We start from the raw sequence: 6,899 nt of genomic DNA, 5'->3' as shown, positions 1-6,899 counted from the left end.
GTCTGCCCTTCTCCCCTGCCTCCTTTTTTCTTATATAGAATGTGAATGTGATGTCTGGCGCTTCGGCAGCCACGTTTTGACCATGAGCCAAATGTGAGGATGGCGGCCATGTGTTCAAAACGATGCAACAGAAAGGTAAAAAGGAGCCTGGGCCTCTTCTCCCGGGTGATGCTAGGGAGCTGCCACGCTAGCCCTGGAGCGCCTGCCTTCAGACTTCTTGTTACCAAGTCAATGAATAAATAACCTCTTAATCTGCATACACCCTTTATGTCAGGTTTCTGTTACTAGCTGCTACAAGCATTAGGCTCCTTGCAATGAGAGCTGGACGGGAGCCTGAAGTGGTTTTCAAACTGTGTACTGCAGAGGTTGGGAGGTTCCCTGGAGCCCCCCTCTCAGGCTGGAAATCGGGGGCGGGGGAGCATGGGGCCTTGCTGCCTCTCCCTACCCCTGCTTGTTTTTTTCAACGTTGTTTTCATGTATTGTAGAGGGGGGAAGTGGCCCAGTTAGTGTTTTGTTTCAAGAACAGATTCCAAGGCAAAAAAATAAAAGGTTTGGAAACTGCTGGTCTTGTCCAACCCCCTCATTTTACAGATGAGTGATCTGAGGCTGCAAAAGCGAGGTCACTTGCACAGTCAAGCTCGGCCAGGCAGAGCCAAGATGAGAACCCAAGTTTTCCGCTCTTTCCGGGGGCCCTGCCAAGTGCTGGAGCTGCCACCAAAAAATCGGATCCAAAGAGTTTACAATCGCTGACAAAGCCCCAGCCCACCAAGCCCAGATCAGCTGCCCACTCTCGGGGGAATGGACAGACCCTCCGGTTAAAATTAATGAGGACAGGGAATGCGCTTTCAGGGCCCTGGGCAGACAATCTGCCCTCCTGCTGGGAGAAAGTTGGGCCCAGTTCCTCTTCTCTCTCTACAGTAATTCATTAATTGTTTGTTTATTTTTTTAAAAGCACATACACATTAAATGTGTGGAGCAAAGGGGGTGAATGGATGGTGTGAAGTCCTCGATGCAAGGGGTTCTTTGTCTCTGTTCTTGTAGCTCTCCTTGTCAAACCCCGGTTAAATCAATTCAAGATCAATGCTGCTAAGTTGCAGCTGTAAACACCACCTCACTCAAGGTCAATTAGAGCAGCCGGGCGTCCTATGGCAGGAAGTTAGCTGTGGGGGGGCGGCGGGGAGAGCCTTTATCAGGGAGCCTTCCATAACTGGTTAGGGCCCTGTCCTTGCAGATTTGCTCCGTTTGGGCACATTCGGTCTACTCAGGAGAAAATAAAACTGCCACTTGAGTGGAATTACCAGATGTAATAATTCAAAATATCTCATTCTAGGACTTTCACTAGAAACTCTTTTCCTTACCCCTCCATTCCGTCTATCCATCCATTTAACAAACATTTATTGAGCTCTTAGGTGTCTAGCACTGGTCCAGACCAAAACAGGCAAAGTCCTTGCTTGGAGCTTATTTGGGGGGAGTGGGGAGAGACTGAAACAGGCATGTAAATAAGCAAACAGCGGAGCCCGTGGAAGCGCCCAGAGGAAGCTGCACCGCACCCCCTCCAGGGGCAGCCAGGACCTTGCGGCCCCACCCCCTGGACTCTGACTCAGAGCTGTGATTAACTATCATATACCTATCGCGTCATATAACTATCTGACAACTAATCTCATCAGATGTTTACTTGTTAGCAAGTGCCCAGTGTTAAGTGCTTAACACAGGAATCTTCTGCTTAACTCTTCTTAGAACCAGGCTTTCTTCCTGCACCCCAGTGGGAGAGAGGGGCCCACCAGCTCTCAGAGCGGCCCAGAGACCAGGGGAGCTGAGCAGCACTTTCCTCTGTGAGTGACGGGCAGGGCCCAAGGCTGCTTAAGGACCCTTGTTTATAAACCACAACACTTTGAGGACGCTTGTGTGAGCCAAAAGTAAGATTATGCATAACGCAATCTTTCATAAATTTTTCAGCAACTACTTAAAAAGGCAGAGGAGGAGACGCAGAACAGACACTACACTTGGAATTGGAGACCCAAGTTCAAACCCTGCCTCCTTCTGAATGTACAGAGGCTCACTTTCCTAACATGTAAAATGGCAATAACACTGGTAGGAGACGTCTGGCATTTTTCACTGTCTAGCTCGCACACACACGTGCACACGCACACACACACCTTTGAAGAACTGCTCCTCCTCTGCTCCCATGATGGGCACCTGGCAGGAGCACCATCTCTGTGCTCCACCCCACAGAACGCAAGGGTGGACCACCGGCCTAGCCCACTGGATCCCAGGACACAGCTCCCTTGGCCCTGTGGCTGCTCCATTGGGGAGTGTAAAATCCAACACAGGGAGCTCAAGATCCTTCCTCAGGATTTTTAATGTGGAGTTGGAGGTGGGGAGGAACTGAGGGCTGCCAGGTGCCACCTTCTACAGTATGTGAAGAAAGCTAATTTACGAAAGGCAGAGGCGAGCAGCATTGAGAAGAGAATCCTGAGACCAATGTGTTCCTGAACCCAGGCCCCAAGCCCCCCAAAGCTGCTGTGCTTCCTCCAGGTCTTTGAGCTCCTCCAGCATTAAATTCCCATTGGTTCAAGTCAGCTTACATCGGGTTTCTGTCACTTGCAACCCAAAGAGCCTTGGCTAACTCGGCTCTTAAAGGAAGAAAGATTACAGAGCTGTGACTTCTAACACTTGACTATTCAGAGGCCCATTTGAGAAGCTGATGGAAGCTACGGATGAAGGTACCGCGTGGCTCACAACATTGCACAAAAAGTGGAGACAAAAAGGCAGGACCGTGGAAGCCAACAGGGAGAGGGCAGTGGTGTTTGTGCCACAGGGAGAGCTTGATTGAGACGTCACTGTTGGCACCACTGGACACTCCCCACCACGGCCATTGCATTGGCAGCCCAGCGGCTGCCACCCTGAAAACCCTGGGCCGGGAGCCCACCTCGGATGTCGCTCTCCAGATTCCCAGTCCCAGGAGGCAGAGCCAGCTGCCTGAGCATAGTTAGGTGCTGCCCCCTGGTGGCCACGAGCAGCGAGAAGGCCTCTGCCCCACTCGGGGCCTCCCGCCTTAACCTGCACGTGAGAGGACGCCCCCACTACCAAGGGGCTTCGCATGCCAGCTCCCCTTATACTCTTAGAGCCCGGACCCCTTAAAGGCACTGTGTTGAGAAGGAATGTGCCTGCGACAAAAGTCTTCTGAGATCGATCGTTTCACACTCCAGTTTCAGAAGCTGGTTAGTACTGAAGCTGGGACTAGAGCACGGGCCTCCCAGCCCCCCTCCAGCGCTTTCTGCCCCGCAGCACTGTCCTCCAGCCCTCAACCGACCCATTCCAGGGTAGGGCCATGGCAGAGCAGGTGGGCGTCCCCACGGCAACCGCAAGTCAGGGCTTTCCTGAGACTGGATGCGTTTCTTGAGCTTTGGGACTTTTCTAAGAAAAGATGAGTGGCAGCTCTGTGTGATTTAATCTTTATAGCTTTGTAAACATAACTTTCAGATGAATGCATTTACAGTTCGGCGAAACAGTAGAGTTCTGTGTGTTCTTTCTGAGAATCTGACTGCACGAGGACAGGTCTCTGAACACCACAGCAAGGGTCTCTGGGCGGGGGCAGCGGGGCGCCCCAGCGCCTGGGGTGGGAGGGGGAGGAAGAGGGAGCAGAGGGAGCCTGGCAGGCAGGGAGCTGTGCCTTCTAGCGACTTCATTATTTTTCATCAGGCAGCACCGCATCTTGGCTGCACAGGGCAATTAGCAGCTCCCCAGCTCCTAATGAGTCCCTTTTTTGAGGGTCAAGCTGCCCGTGGAGTTTCCCAAGGGAATTTATTTTTGGATGCTAACATCTCAAAAGTGGTCTCCCCTAGGTGTACCTGGTCCAGGGCTACTGGATTTGGCCAATCGGTTAGAAACTGGGAATTCCGGGTCCAGAGCCACAGCCTGTAATTTGCAAGGGAAAATCAGTAGTACAGCTCGGCCCTGACTCCAGCCCTCATTCCTGTGCCTGCCAAGGACACTTCCCCTTCGGGGGCAGCTTGGGAGTCCTGCTCCTCACAGGCCTCTTCTCGGACCCTCTTTCCTCAAAGGGTCCACCGTGTTTTGTACCTCTTTCACCTGGAGATGGGCACAGCCCCCAAAGACAGTGGTTTATAGTTTGCCGGAGGGTCCAGGGTGGTTTCTCACCTATCTGGTGTCTTAGTGGGACAGCTGGAAGTCTGGGCTCAGCTGGGCCCCTCTCTCCAGCCTCCCGGCCTCTCCATAGGACAGTCACATTTCTTATGTAGCAGATCAGGGCTCTAAAAGCCAACATTTCAGGAAGACACAGGCTGAAAGTGAAAGGCTTCTGAAGACCTTTCCTTAGAGGTCTCGGAACATTATCTCAGGTGCATCCAATGTGTCAAGCAAATCACTAAGCACGGCCCAGATTCGAGGGGAAGGGAATTCGTTTCCACTTCTTGGTGGGGGGCAGCATGCATGGACAGGAAGGGAAGAAAATGGTGGTGGTCCTCCTCAGAGAGAATCTACCACAGTCTAGGACAGTCATTGCTCAATACACACTTAACAGACAAGTTAATTAATATGAAAACAGATTAGCCCTACTGAGTTCACACAGTTGCTGTAATGGTTAAATGAAAATAAAACGCATGAAAAGTGCTTTTGAAACTACTAAATGCTGCAAAGAGGTAAGGGCTCCTGTTAGGAGAAAACAGATAAGCTCACTCTAGTTAATCGGTGACTGTTGCAGGGGTCCCTCCCAGCTGTCCCCTCCCACATGAGGATTCAAGACCGACATCACTAGTCGATCACAGCTCTTTCCCGCGGATGCTGGACATGGCCTCAGAACTGTCTTCAACCTAACACTCAGCTCATCTACTAACGGGTCAAAGTTGGCAGAGGAACTGACACCTATTTGATATCTTCGTTCCTGCCTAAATTCCTATTGCTAAACCATCCTCCAAATGTCCAGGCCCTTAGTTTCGTAAAACATACACAAAAACCACTTCCTTTTTCAAAAAAAGAAAAACATCAATTTTAAGCGCTGAAAAAGATAAAATGGTAGACACCATCGCCCTCCACCACCGGATTTATAGTGGAAACAGAAACTGATCATGGTGTTGAGCTCTGCCATCACGGATTATTTTAAAAGAATCTCCGCGTGAAAGAATAGTCATGTGCCATCTCATAAAACAGAGTATCTGTCTACTTTGACCTACTTCCCCCTGCGAAAACTCCATTTCGAGGTGAGACAAGCCAAAGCTTGCACGTATGGCTGAGGGCAGGCCGAGCTGGCTGACGATCATCTGCCCCACGCTCGCCACCCACGCAGATTCCCCTCACGCCCACCCTGCTGGCTTTTTACGGAACTTGCAAAACACATTTTGACTGCTCAACTGGAGCCCTCAAGGAGAGACAGAGAAAAAAACACGGACAACCGCTAGTCCCCAAATGGCCTCTGCCATCCTATTGCTGAGGATACCAGGCCAGCCGCAGCCGTATCTTTGATAGTGCGAGTGGCCCTGAAAACTGCTTCTTGTCCTTTCTCAGCCTCTAGGGTCCCACCACTGTCCTCAAGTAAGAAAACACAGGCTGACAATGACCGATTGAAGCTGGGGAGCCAACTATGAGGCTAAAGGCCACAGAATGTGGAATGAAGAGACGGTTCAAGTCTCAGCTCTTCCCCGCTGATGTCACTTACTATTAGTAGGTCACATCACATCTCTGAGCCCATTATCAGCTTTCTGCTGAGCTTTTCTCCAGGACTTGCCCTTGGCTAGAGACAACCCTCCCAAGGTCACGCCCTCTTCCTACAGCAGCTGAGTCCAATGACTGTTGTCATGGGGGTGTAAAGGCTCAAAAAGTTAGCCTAAACCCTAACGATGTTGATTCAGCAAACATTGCTGGAGCCTCAGGTGTCAGCATGAAGGGTTCATAAACATGGCCCCCATTCCTATCTCCAAAGAGCCTGCCCTCCGCCAAAGACAGACAGGCCTGTGCATAGCTAATTAGGGCCCAGCCCAGGAAGGTGAAATGCAGAAGGCTAGGAGAGCTGGAGCGAGGACACGGCTTTGACCCCAGTTAGCAATAGAGAGCGAAAGTTAAGAATCCTGTGCTACTGCATGGGGTCCGGGGGTCAGGAAGGAGGCTGGGTCGGGTATCATCTGCTAGCTCCCCAGATGGCCACCTAGGCCATGTGATAGGACATCCCTTGGCAAAGGGCCTGCAGATCACTCCAAGTGTGCTTCTTCTGCAGTTGTTTTTAAAACCTTCACTTCAGCTTGTCTGCCCCGAGGATCTCAGCCATTCCCAGCCTAGGTCTGTCTAACACGGTGGCCCTCGGTACTAAGGGTGGCAGTGGACATGTGCTGCTCTGTCCGCACATCCAGTCGCTGCTTCTCTCACCAACAGTATTCTATTTTCCGTTAGAGAATTCTCTCTCCCCTGTTCTCTGCCATGGAATCTGGGTGGAATCGCCTCCCATCCTCCCGGCGACATAACCCCCTTCCTAGGCCAGGAGCTGAGTCAAGCATGGGACTGATACAGCCTGGACCACCCAGGGACAGTAAATCCAGCGCTTGTGCAAAATCTGTGGTAAAAATATCCTCTCCATCCCTCAAACTGAGGCATGCTGCCACCATAAGGGGAAGATTCTGGGGTCATTCTGTGAACCATGAGGCATGCAGATTAGAGGGTTAAAAAAATGACCTCAGGGATATCATTAGAACCTGGAGCAAGCATCACCTGAAGGTCGGCTCTTCTCTAGACTTCTAAATTACCCTAGCTATTAACTCCACTGTCTAAGCCAGTTTAAGCTGGCGTTTTCTGTCATTTGCATCATACAAAGATAGACACTTTTTTGCATATCACCCATAGGGGCATTTCCTTTAATAGCCTCTAAAAACAGCCTATATGCAACCTCACCA

The sequence above is a fragment of the Miniopterus natalensis genome, chromosome 14 (genome assembly GCF_054644295.1).
Source record: "Miniopterus natalensis isolate mMinNat1 chromosome 14, mMinNat1.hap1, whole genome shotgun sequence".
Classification (NCBI taxonomy): domain Eukaryota; kingdom Metazoa; phylum Chordata; class Mammalia; order Chiroptera; family Miniopteridae; genus Miniopterus; species Miniopterus natalensis.
The sequence above is the reverse complement of the archived record's forward strand: the minus strand, read 5'-3'. Positions refer to the sequence as shown.